We start from the raw sequence: 13,396 nt of genomic DNA, 5'->3' as shown, positions 1-13,396 counted from the left end.
TCTATCCCAGCAACACCTGCAGCCCTCTGCAGGTAGCTGAGCACCACTTAAAGTTGGGACAGGGAAAAGACCAACTGAAGGGAGCTAAAGGGTAACTCTTTGGGTGCCAAACTTGACAAAGACAGGGCACTGAATTTTTTCTTTTGTTTCAGGTTTTCTCCTATGTTGGGTGTCTCTTTCACTTATTACCAGCCATATGACCCTAGACTTCACTAAAGTGTCAATTACATGTATATGTACATGCATAATGCATGTTTGTCAGAGAAGAACTTTTCATTTTTCTCATATCATAACTCTCATGGTAGTCACTGCTTTTCTTAGCATTTTAGCTACTCATGCACTTCATGAGAATCTCCAGTTGCACTACAAAACTTTTTGCTCAGCCCTCTTGGCTATGGAAAAACAACATAGAACTGTGACATTATCAGAAGTGCAGATACAAAACTCATGAGGCAAATTAAACACACGACATTTGCAAAACGAAACTGAAAACCTGCTACATTTGCACTCAGAGCCATGATATTTTGAGGTGTCAGACTTGCTAATCATCTCATCACTGCAGGGCTCACCTTCTCATGTGCCTTCCTCTCCTTACATGTCACAGTGGGGATTTGTTGGGGCTTATCTGACTTTCATGAAGCAAACCTGCACACTGCAGGTTCCAAAAAGATCTCCAAGGAAAATCATCCTTGGGAAATAGCAGGAATACAGAGGACTCCCCTCCCTGTTTCAATTGAGACAACATGCCAGTCTTCATGAAGGCTCCATTCTGTGGAATGTAGTGACTTTAATGAGTAGTTAACGTTGAGCATGTATCATCATATCCATTCCAATATGAAGAAATCAAGTCACAAAGGGTAAAAATTATGTGCTCAATTTAAAAGGTCCTGTTCTCTTTCTTTACTGATCAGCTCAGTGCTATGATTCCATTACCACTGCATATCCACCTGCCTCACTTTCTAGCCTGTTTGCTGGGATGCTTTTTCCCCTTGACTATTTCCCCCCATCTCCTTTAAGTTTGCCTCTCATTAATTTCCTTCTTTTCCCCAACACACTCTCCCCCCTCCTCCTTTCTCCACACTCCTTTCATATGCTCTACTGCTGCAGTGCTACAGAAACACCTCTTTCTGGGGATTTCTGCTGGAGACTGCATAAAGGGAATGTGTCTTGGGCACCAGTGCTCTTGCTTCCGAGCCACTGAGCAGCTCTGTGCAGTGAGGACACGCAGAGATCTCTCCAGTGGCTGAGAGAGCTCTCCAGAGAGATCTCTACCACTCCTTCTCAGCAGGATGCATTAGCCTTACTTGAGCTCAGGCTCAGAGTATTTGATAAACTCTGAACTAAGAGAATTCACAATAAAGAGATGCTTTTGAAGGGAGATATAAGAGGGAGAGAGATGGCTCTTGAGTAGGCAAGGGAGGCTGTAAAGGCAAAAAGAACCCCTACTTGCTTTTAGATTTCAAATGGACTTCTAAAGATAAAGCAACACAAATTCCTCCTCTGTGCCTTTACTATAGCTGTCATTTTTACAAAGCAGCAACATTCAAAACAATGCCAAAGTAAGAGAAGAGTTATGTATATACTGTATTTTGAAAGATGTGTTTTGGCATAACAAATAATAGATGTTTTTGCGTTTTTAAACTGTCAAAATCAGTTCTTCTGATAAATAATACCTTCCCTCCCTGGCCTTGGCTATTGTACATTACTAATTAGACATAGTAGTTTGTGGTTAATATCCTTCCCCATAGATTTATTATTAGCTTGCATATTCTTTTCAGTAGAATTGTGCTAATGGTAAGGTCTGCTGGAGGCCAACTGCGTGAAGCCACTGGGAGGAGAAATCTGTTTGCCTGTCAAAACAGTGGCTATCAATTAGAACTGTAAATGTGATTCCTTTAAGTGTCTTGGATGGTAGCAGAGACTTCCAGTGATGGATTAGGGAGCTGAATCACTTTCATATTGTACTAAAGGAAGCTTTCAAGCAAACAGCTATCTGCATGAAACAAATTAATTTTTTTTTTTTTAGCAAGTCTAGAAGAACCTGTCTGACCTGCCAAAATTCCCCTCTGCTATTTTCCCAGAAATTCCCAGAAACACAGCACTTAATGTGGCATACTGACAAAACTGATATTAAATTATTCTGTGGTTTTCTTAGGAAAACTTGGCTTAGAAAAACCCAATGAAGCTGCTGAAAGACATGATCCATAACAACGAAGCAGTGAGACAATGCAATTCCACCCTTCAGTGACTGGGGATGCAGTCCCAGCACACAGATAGCAATTTCCCCTCTGACACAAGCACCCAGCTCTCACTAGCACCACTGAGAGTTGTGTGGACATACTGATGGGAATATGTCCCCCTGTATTTTGCAGGAAATTAACACCACTGTGGGGCTGAAGGAGGCACTGAAGGAGGCACTCTCAGACATACCCTCTGCCAGTTAATTAAGCAAAAACCTCCACCACAGCTCTCCAGAGGAAGCTCTCCCCTGTTCTCCTCGGTACAGTAAACCAGATACAAAGCAAAATATCAGGAGCAGGACCTAGGAAATGGGGATGTTCAGGGAAGGTGAACTTCAGCCTGCATTTGCCAAGCTCTTCTGCCACCAGGTTTTGGTGGATTTTGAAAATAGTTATTAGGAATCAAATTGATTGGTTATGGCTGAGTTTAAGCTTTAAGAACTATCTTCAGCTCTCAGACATTGTGGCTTTTAGTTACTGGTCATTTTCAGCAACAGTAATCCTACATGGCATGTATAAAAACCAGGCAGCCAGACTGCTCACCCTCCACGATTCCACTGCTATTTTCATGCCAAAACTTATTGGTCAGTTAGAGTGACTAACCAATACAGGAAAAAGCAAAGGACTCAAACATACTCACAAAATGTGGCTCTGGCAACTGAAGGACAATGGTTCAGGATAGGGAAGGTTTCATCCAGTCATTAAACAACAGACTCTCGCAGCAGACTGATTAGTTAAACTGAATGTACCAAAATCCTTACCTTGGTACCGCTTTATAAATAAAAAATAAATATCGGAACTAAGTCACTAAACGTTTTAGTCAATTATTGAATTACATGGCTCTGTCATATCTGTTTGCAACAGTATTGGTCATGAACTGTGAGCCAGAAAATTTCTTTGGAAGGTTTCAATGAAAACCGGGCAATCACTCCTGTTTCTTGAATCTTAAAAGTGGTAGCGCTGATGCAATCAGATAAAGAAATACATTTTTCTGGACAAAGACAGAAAATTGCTAGAACAGTGTTTAAAACAATCAAGTACCCTACTTTGCTGGCTACTAAAACGATGCACCTTGAAATTGCATGAACACCATCAACAGCCCAGATTCCCAAAACGTTTTTCTTCTTGCATATTTCTTGCCTTTCACACAATGACTCCCAAACACAAATGTTCACACACTATTTTAAAAATAGTTATTTATTATTGCTGTCAATGTTACCAGACAGGTAGTTTTTGTGTGACAGTGTAGGGAAAAATCTCAGATTTCTTGTTCAGATACAGGAATTCTCTGTTCACCAAACAAAGGCTTTCACTTCTTTTCTCACTACCTCCATAGCTCCATGTCCTAAGGTTATATTCACTCATTCAGCTATGTCCAATACCAAATTACCGGTGCTAATTTTACCAAGAGTACAAAATGAGAACAGATACCTTAAAAATTCTGCATGTCACCATCTTAGCTCCAATAAGTTACTCTAAAAAAGATCTTCATTATGAGGATGATTTTAAAAAAAGTTAAATTCAAAGCCCATAGTGGCATAGAAGGCTGAACAACACAGATGAAGTCTATCTCCCTCACTCTCTCTCTCTCTAAAACTTCTGCCACAGGAGCTGCCAGTATCACTGCATGAATAAAAACTAAATGGCATTGATAAAAAACTACTCCAGGCTGTGTAGTCAGTCAATGAACCTAAGCCTCTTTTGTTTCCAAACTGTGCTTGATACAATCACAGTTTCTCCTGAATGTATCAGACATTAGCCATTGTCCATCAAACAATTCCTAGGGAAAAATTCTGGCTTACAAGTTACCCATGAATTACTCAACACACTCAGTATTCAGTACCATGAACATTCTGCTTATTCATCATGAACTGCAACTGATCACATGTACTGTTTCTATTTCTTAACTTGATAAATCGTTGTTTAAAAACTACCTTCACAAACACAGGGGAGGAGAAGCCACTCCGCACTTCTTGTAAAACATGTTTTGGCAACAGGCCCAAAAATTAACTGCATTAAAAACCCCCACAACCATACGAACACAAATTGCACCACACGAGCAATCGCAATTGATGAATTACATTTAGCTGGAAGTATTTCATCTGTAAAACAAACTAGAAACCTGACTGTGAAACAACTTAATCTGCATTTCCATTTTTTTGCTGTATGTTTGGTCTCCTATCATAGGAAACAGTGAAAAGAGTGTCTAATTTATCAACTATGTATACCACTCATCATTTGATCTGTATCTATTCTGATTTATTAGTTACAACATTTAAAACATTTTTTGTTAAGATAATTGAGTTGTCTTTGTAGTATTATTGTTGTGTATCTAGGCAACTGCATTAAAGATATAAAGAATTTCAGATGAAGTTGCATTATTGATTTAGAGTGCCATGATGATGTTATTTTGTTGTGGTCTTGTAACTAAAAAGCCCAGTTGTCTGGCTTCAGTTTTCCTTCCCATGTGGGGAAAACTAAATTGTTTTACCCCTCTCCCAGCAGTCATACATCTTCCTGCCACCTCCTGTCTCACTTGTACCACTGTCTCCTTTCCAGCTGCTGCTGAAAAGACAAGTATCACTAGAAATCCAGTCCAGCAATTCCTGGGAGTTAAAAAAAAAAAAAAAAAAACACCAAAAAAAACAAACAAAAAACCACCAACCCCAAAACAAACAAAAAAACCAAAAAAAAGCAACAGGATACAGGAATGTAAAGCAGAAATCATGGTCAAATCCAAAATCCTGAATTTCAATAACTGGAAAATAAAATAGGTGTACATGTGGTAAAAAACATTTCCCTCAAGTCCACTCACAATAGCTGGAATTAACAACTACATCTTTTGTACTCTTAGACATACTTCCTCTAGCAATTAGCTGGCATATTCTTAAAATAAGCAGAGTTGTAAAAGCCAGCTAATGATCTAGTGCTTCTATTGGAAATCTTTAACAAAAATCACTAGTATTTAACAGATTGGTTGAAAACTGGTTCCAAATAGGGTATTTTCTTGTTACACAGAGGACAGTGAGAATTTCATCTTGCCTAATGTGGCTAGTGGTGTTTGAAACAAATGAAAAAGGAAAAGTAAAGAAATGAAGGTACTCAAAGGTTCTTATCTTGCTCAAGACATATCCAGAAGGTGAAATGGAGAGTCTGAAAAGCAAAAAAGCTGTGCACTAAATACCTTGACCTGTGAGTTGATTTTATGTTTGTTACCAGCATTTTCTTAAAATGTATTTAGTTGACACCAATTTGATTCCAGTTTGACTTACTAGCACAAGTAGTCAAAGACAAATATGAACAGAGACACGAGCAACACCCCACCTGGGCATTTCTTCTTTTTCTAGCAGCTGCTCCCTGAATTCGAGTATGGCCTAGGAGACAAGCTCAAGACACGCTTTCCATGTAATTGTGATTCCAATCACAGCCTATCATAAGGAATGTTCATTTTCCTGAAGCAAGGCCAAAAGAGAAAGGTCTATTTCATTCCACTCCCTCTTTTTAATTCCCCAGTAGATGCAGAGTTTACCATTTCACAGAACTGCAGCTCAGAACAAAACTCAAGAACTGACAGTTGAAACTTCTTTATGTAGCTGGATCCTCACAGCTCTGCCTTTTCTACTGCTTTACCTGATACCCTCATCTAAAACAAATTAAATGCAAAAACTGTGTGATCTTTCCAGTCTGTTAACAAAACAAAGTATAATCCATGCAAATTAGGTTAATGTATCAATTTCCATGACTCTCTAAAGCTCACAAAAGCCTGCAAAGCTAGAAAAACTGATATTTTCAATTGTTTTTTGCTAGTGATATGAAACACGTCCCTCCCACCCCTTCTTAATTTTGCTTACATAGCATGATTTCCAAGGGCCCAAAGTGTGGCCTCCCCAAAGCTGCAGAACTTGTCAATTCTAGTCTCAAAGTGTTCCATGTGTTTTTGCACCAGAGCGGGAAGGATTTTTTTTCCCTGCAGAGTCTTACAGAAGTGCTTAAGGACAGATCAGTGCTCCAGAACTGAAATGCAGAGGACACTATGGCAACAGATTCTTTTTGTATTTGGGAAGAAGCCTCACCAGCAAAACAGCCAAGAACTGACAGATGAAACTTCTTTATCTGCCAGGATCCTCACAGCTCTGCTTTACCTATGGGGTCTGCCTGTTACCTTCATTCTAGAACTAATTAAATGCAAAAAAAACCCCAAAAAACCAGTCCTGTTGTGCACAAGGTCAGTCAGCAAGCTCCTGATCCCCAGCAGAATGGGATATCCCATACTCTTCAGGCAGAGACAAAGCCTAGAACTCCAGTTGGAATGCTGCAGCAAAGGGCTGCCAAGGAAGTAGCAGGATGCAAAGAGTCTCTCCCACAGTTTTTCTTCTGGGCAAAGGCTGGAGGCCTTGAGGTAATGCAAAGGTTGAAGTAACAAGCTATATTAGCTACTCTGAGATTAACCAATTTTCAGCTACACTGCCTACATTGTGATCCACTATTATCCATCCCCTCACCTCAGTATTGACAGAAGCCAGTCAGTATTGGAACAAGTGGAACTGAAATCAGAATACACAGAATTGTTTTGATCTGACATTTAACTGTAGAGCAGAATTTGTTTTGTTCAATGAGAAAGTCAGGCACAACAAAGTTGAAAAAAAAGTGACTATAGTAAATTTATTCAGAACATTTTTGATCCAATCTACTTTTACTTCAAGAGCTACTTAGAACTTCTCATCTGAACTCTTAAAAAAAATCCTCACTCATTCAATCTTGTACAACACCACATTGAAAAAAGATGTAGCAAGGCTGCCATCCAATTTTCTTTTTCAACACCCTTCTCCTAGGCAGAATGTGCTTATAGCAGAAATGTCATCTCTCCACTTTTATCCAATGCCAGAAATGTACCTATACAAATCTAGAAGACCATAATGGTCTGTTTGATAATGCCTACAGAGCAGGCAGGCTTGATTATATTCCTTAATCTAGCCTAGCTAGTATTTTTTCCTGTTAGCAACTCATTGACAGTGTTGATTGCTCAAGAGCTGCAGAGAATCAGCTGCAGTTGGATAGAGGGGATCAGCACCAGCCACTGTCAAGGACCTTTCTCCCAAGGCTGTCCTGTGAACACATTCCTTCCAGCTACCTCAGGTATCATTTGTTTTCTCACTGCTAGAGTTGCAAAAAAACCCATCTAAATCTTTCCCATCCCTATAATCCCAGTATCTCCCCCTTTACATCTTGGATCTGTAACCAGTAACTCTTATGAGTTCTAATTATTATTATCCTCTTATTGAAGCTTGCATTAAGTACTTGACCTTCCCTTCAAAGGATTCAAACCACCACCTGCCTGACATCTCTCAAGCCATTCTGCACAGCTCCAACCATGGCTCAGCACTGCAGAAATCAGGGCTGGCACAGCAGCACTTGCTGTGCCAACTGCTCCAACCACCAGCAGGGCACACACAGGCACCTTCCACACCCGGCTCTGCACACACAGCCAGCTGCAAACGTGTTCCTTCTCAACTCCCCCCTGAATTAAAACAAATCAACCAGCCTAAAGCAGGCTCTGGGGAGAACACATCTAGGAAGTTATCACTCCCAAGTGTCAGGAAGAAGCAAAACATCTATCTTTCAAAATATCATTATTATCTCTCAGGTAGTCAGTCCTGCCTAGTATCAGGTGCACAAGGAAGGATGGTAGACTGGCTTAGAAATGTAAGGAGTTACTTCTAATTAAGAGACAATTAATGATCACTGAAATGATGATCCCTCCTGATGCTCACGAATGCCAAGGTCAGGAGCTATGGGAAGTGAGCCATGGTGTTCCTCATGGCTGGGAGCTGTCTGCTGGCTGGAGGTGCAGTAGGAAGCATCTCCATGACCAGGGCAACAGGGTCCTCGTGCAGACATGATGTAAATGTGTGCCCACTTAGCTATATATGTATTTATCTGTGCACATAATCATACCCATATGTAAACATGCCACATTTTGCAGTACATATTTACTTAAATATAGACCTACTTAAATCATAGAAATCTAAGTGGGAGTCTAACTTCCCTTTTTCTCTCATCACTGGGGGCCCAGCCCACTTCCTGATGAAACAAACAAGAATTTATAAGGAGTCTTCCCCAAACATTAGGCCTCAGAAGTCCCCCATGGTTCTCTCCTGTATAAATACTATGAAAATTCTTTAACAGCTTAATATTTCCTGTGGCCATGTATTACAGTGATCAGTTAGACAAGGGAATATCAGGACACAGCAGCCTTGTGAGCAGAGAGGCCTGGGAGCTTCAGGCTAGTGAGAGAGGAGAGATTTCCGCCTGTGATCCTTTCAGCACATACTTTTTCATCAGATAAATATAAATAAGTAGTACAGCAGTTGTTTAGTGAGTAGCTTAGGGACATATTGTTCCCAGTGTCCTAATTTTCCTGACACAATTGGTAAATTTAGACATCTAATTAACAGTCTGTGCCATTTATCAGGTTACTTGTTGCTAGTTTTTTTTTTTTAAGGCTGTCAATTAAGCTTTCTATACCTTTGACATATTCTTCATTTCAAGACTGAGTCCTAAGCCTCTCAGAATGATTATGAATGCTTCTAACACATCCCTATTCTGTTTATGTGGGCTTTACACAGTCCCAGGGAGATGAACCAGGGTCATCTCTACAGCTAGTTTCAAAGTAATACTGTGACACCTGCATGTGTGGGATGGAGCAGCCCAAGAAGGAGAAAAAAATGAAAGAATTTACAGCTCATCTCTAAAAAGTCAGCTGGGAAACAAGTTCATTCAGTAAGAGCCATTATAAAACATCCGCCTGTTTGTTGACATTTTCATAATTACGTTTGCAACTCTCACATTTTAGGCCATGCTGCTCTACGTTTAAAAATGCACATTTTTACCTTTGCTTATTTACCCTCTTTTGTCTTAGTAGCTCTTGCCTCTAGCATGTAAGCTTTTCCATAGTGCAAATTTAACCCAAGTGGTGACATGATAGGAACAGGAGGAGAAAAGGAAAATAAGAGAATTCAAATAAAAAGGAAGATATATTCCACATTCATTGCCACATGCATACACAAATGTAGCTTGGAATGCTATGACAGATATATGTTTTGTTTGCAAAGTATGGTCTTTGACCAGCTCAACGCTGCAGATCTGCCTTAACGTGAATCCTCTTTACAAGCAGTGTGGGTATTGTCACTTCTTTAGCAAAGACTAACTAACATTCATTTAGCACATGAAGCATACCCCCTCAATTGCTCTCCCCACACAGGTAAAGTAAAATGGGTCTTTAATTTTAAGCTTAGCTAAGAAAATACAGCTAAATGCACCCGAGAGAAAACAAAGTTCTCTTCACCCGTTTTATTTTGCTCCTGGACCATCCTGATTAATTGTCAGAAAACCACTACCAGAAGCAGGCACTGGAAGAAAAAACTGCAGAAGAAGAATCTATTTGTACCTGCTTAAATGAGATGTGTTGCTTTACTCTGTAGTAACAATCCAATTAAAACCGCAAGGTAAATCACCTTCTGAATCATGTGTTGACCACATGAACCCTGTTCACAGAAATGCAGGACACTAAAAATCAAAAATGACTGCACTGAATGTTTAGTAGGAAAAGATAGTCCACACTGTTCTGCAGTGCCAAGGAAAGCTTTGTTACACCTTTCTTCTTTGCACATGCTTTAAATGTTCAATTTTTAGGGTGGAGTTGCTGTTTGCTTTGGCAGGTTCTATGAAGGCCCCCAAAGACCCCTGCAGAACTGGAAGAAAAAAAAAAAATCTGAAAAATATTTGTAAGAGATTTAGCACCTTCTAGTGAAAAAGCCCATTTGACACCAATCTAACATCAAATAAAAAAGGCCTTCAACTGTGCCTCTTAGCAGATCGCCTGACCTTCTGTAACAAAGTCTGACCTTACAGCCTGCGGCTCCAGGGCAGCCCAGCACTTCTGCTCCCCGGAATGCAGAGCCTTGGAAGGAGCCCTGCAGAGCAGCCCCTGAGCAGCCTGCTGGGGTGCTGCCCAAGGAGATGGGAGGAAACCCAACCAGCCTGTCTCCCAGCAGCACTGCTTCTACCCTGCTGGGAGAAGCCAGGGCTTCCAGGGTCCTTAACTCTACAACTGACCACCTCTGAGTACGCCAAGCTCCCTGGAAAACAGTATTGTGCCTGGAAATTAGGTCTCTTGAACATAATTCAGTAAGAATAAACTGAACAGCATATGAGTTTTAAGGCTTTCTTTTCAATTCTTTTGGTAGCTCCTTCATGCTATGGACAGATTTCTACAGGAAAAACAGTAACCCAAGTTTGCTAGAATTTTGTCACACACATGCTGGGAATACAGTCTGGCTGATACAAAGAAATCTGTAGCATTTCCTATCAATATATTAACATTGGAGATCATCACAGAACTCCAGAAATTCAGGTCACAAGGAATTTATTTTTCTGAAAGGGATCAAACATTAGGACTAAACTAGAAAAAGCATCTTACAAATTGAAGCATAAGGTTGTGATCAGTGGCTAGTGAAAACCTACAATGTCTGTAAAGAAAATAATTATTACTGGTTGCCACAGTGAAAGCTAGCACCTTTGACTGAAGAGTATCAACTAACTTGGGTTAGCAGAAACCTTGATTGAAACCATTCTGTTTTACTCACTCTCTGTGGTTGATCATGCCTAGGGAGACTTCCTGCATTATATAAAGTGTGTAGGAGATAAATGGAACAAAAATCTCTAGGATAGTTAGGTCAGACAACATACACCACAGTGACACATATTCCTCTATGAAGCCAGAAATTTCCAGTCCTCAGATGTGACAGATGTGTCAAGTTTACTTTTCAAGAAGAAAAAGGTGCTGTTATAGTTCTGGCTAACCTTTTAAAAACCCCTAATTCACAGAACAAATGTGGAATCTTGTTTGGGAAAAGCTGATCTCCTGCTTCATGCCTTGAAGCTACCACATGCCTTAAGTACCCTGACAAGATTTTGAATCAGACAATAAGGATGAAACAGAGGAAGAGACTCTGTTGGGGCACCAAGAGAGAAGGGGGTGGGGGGGGCAGGATGACAACAGCAGATGGTAACATTTGCTACATTCCACTTTTACAGTCCAAATAAGTCTAAAACCCAAAGCAACTCAGCTGCTCCAATGTAATTAAGCACTTCACTAATGTGAAAAACCTTTCTTTATGACACACATCAGAGTACAGATGAAAGTTGCCTCTGAATGGCCACTCCAAAAAAAAAATCACTCTAATCGAAGACATTTGCCAGCCTTATCAAATACAGATGCACAAAGTTAGGGGTTGGAGAACGTCTCTGTTAGCAACAAAAATTGGCAGCAATCTTGGGTAGATTCAAGTACCTTAAAACAGAATTTAACTCTTCGTCATACGGAATTCTAAACAGAACTGAAGGTTTTTCAAAGTCCAAACACACAGAATAATGTTGAACACATGCCTGTCTTCAGTGTACTTTCAACTCAAACTCAAGCATTTAATCCAGACTAGCCCTCTCTAGTACATGAGGAATGAGTATGAAGTACCAAAGTTAGTGCTGTGGAAGGGGAAATGCAAAAGCTGCAGAGGATCCAGCTATGTTCTCCCCACAAAGAAGTGCCCAGCTTCCACAGCTGGCTGTTAAGACCTCGAGAACATTGGTTTTGTAGAGTTATAAGCAGATTTCAAAAACTTATATGGCACTGCACTTCCCTCCACAGTAAGAGAAACTACTCTTTTCTTTGGAAAACAAACTCTATTTTCTAAAACACATCACAGGCAAGACTTCATTCTATGTTATCTGTGAAGAATTAAGTACAGATACCCAGAGCACAAAATATAACTCAAAGTAATGGGCTCTGTGATAAATTAAGACATTTCTTTCATAGATTATAGTGCATTCCTGTCACATTAAGGCATTTTGAGCTAAAAAGCCAACCTAGAGATTGATTGGACTATTTTTTCAATAACTGAAGGGATTATATGCCAACATTTATATTCCAAACAGTTTCCTTGAACCTCATTGAGGGTATTTTTCTGAATGTTAAAATGAAATAAAATCAGATTTATGATTAAGCATGGCATTACCAAGTTAAACTTTGGAGCAATGCTGCAAAGCATGAGGAACGGTTTGTGTAACTGACTCATGTATTTGAAAAAAGTAAAAGTCCCACCACTATTAATGGTAATATTCAAATATTACCAAATATCCTCTAAATCCCTCTAGCTCCCAGCAGTGTTTATTAATCTATAATCCATTGTATGCACCTATGGAAATTGAAATAAATAATTGGTATTTATAAATTGACATACAGATATTTTTCACTAAAATTATTACAACACTCCATCCAGAGTGGACTAGCTAAATCTTAGATGCAACTGAAAAAGCCCACAATAAAAAACTTACAACATATCTGTTTGCTCTTCAGCCCAGTTCCTAATGCCCACTGAGAAATTCAGCTGCCTGACCTTTGCTGCCCAAGTTCCCCAAACGAATACTTGGAGAGGCAAATAAACAACATAAAACAGTAAAGCTAAAGAGATTACCAATTTCTCTCTTATTTCCTGCTGATCATTGCCAGACTATGTTTCTGCCCCAAAGTGCAGGCTTCATTATTAAAGATGGACAGAATACAAGCATATTCAGCGGAGGCCGGCTGTTCAGGAAATAGCTATAATTTGGTAAATAGCATAATAAACACTTGAGCATCCTTGATGCAATGGGTAATGAGCCAGTGTAGTCCTAAGTATGTACATAACAATGTTAAGATTATACTGTATTTCACATTATATATCTACACACATGTGTAGATGTCCATATAATATTTCAACTACTGTACTTGTTTTCCTTCTCGCATACATTTATTACTTTTTCCTCTGTACCCAACCAGTCATTTGTAAAAGAAAGCAACATTTTACCTGCATTCTTTGCTCTTTCTCTTTCATTTCACTCCTAGTATACCTACATAAGCCCTCAGAAGCTTTTGTTCACCATAGCACGCGAATGCATTACACTCTGAAGCACCAGAGATCCTGGAACTAAATGTAATCTCACAGCAAGTCATCAGCATGTCTATAGCCCATGCAGAGGAAGGCGATTTAAATCCCCAGTCTGTTCTCCTTGCCACCATGGAGAATAATGACAAACCATAACATATCCCATTCATCTAA

At 39.7% G+C, this 13,396-nt stretch overlaps 1 protein-coding gene across 5 annotated transcripts in view; it reads right to left on the bottom strand.

The window, feature by feature from the left end:
* PARD3B (par-3 family cell polarity regulator beta) overlaps positions 1 to 13,396 on the bottom strand; it is a 394,980-nt gene that overhangs the window by 105,707 nt on the left and 275,877 nt on the right. The gene's annotated exons all lie outside the window — the stretch shown is intronic.

The sequence above is a fragment of the Taeniopygia guttata genome, chromosome 7, assembly GCF_048771995.1.
Source record: "Taeniopygia guttata chromosome 7, bTaeGut7.mat, whole genome shotgun sequence".
Lineage (NCBI taxonomy): Eukaryota > Metazoa > Chordata > Aves > Passeriformes > Estrildidae > Taeniopygia > Taeniopygia guttata.
This window is presented reverse-complemented; position numbering and strand designations above follow the sequence as displayed.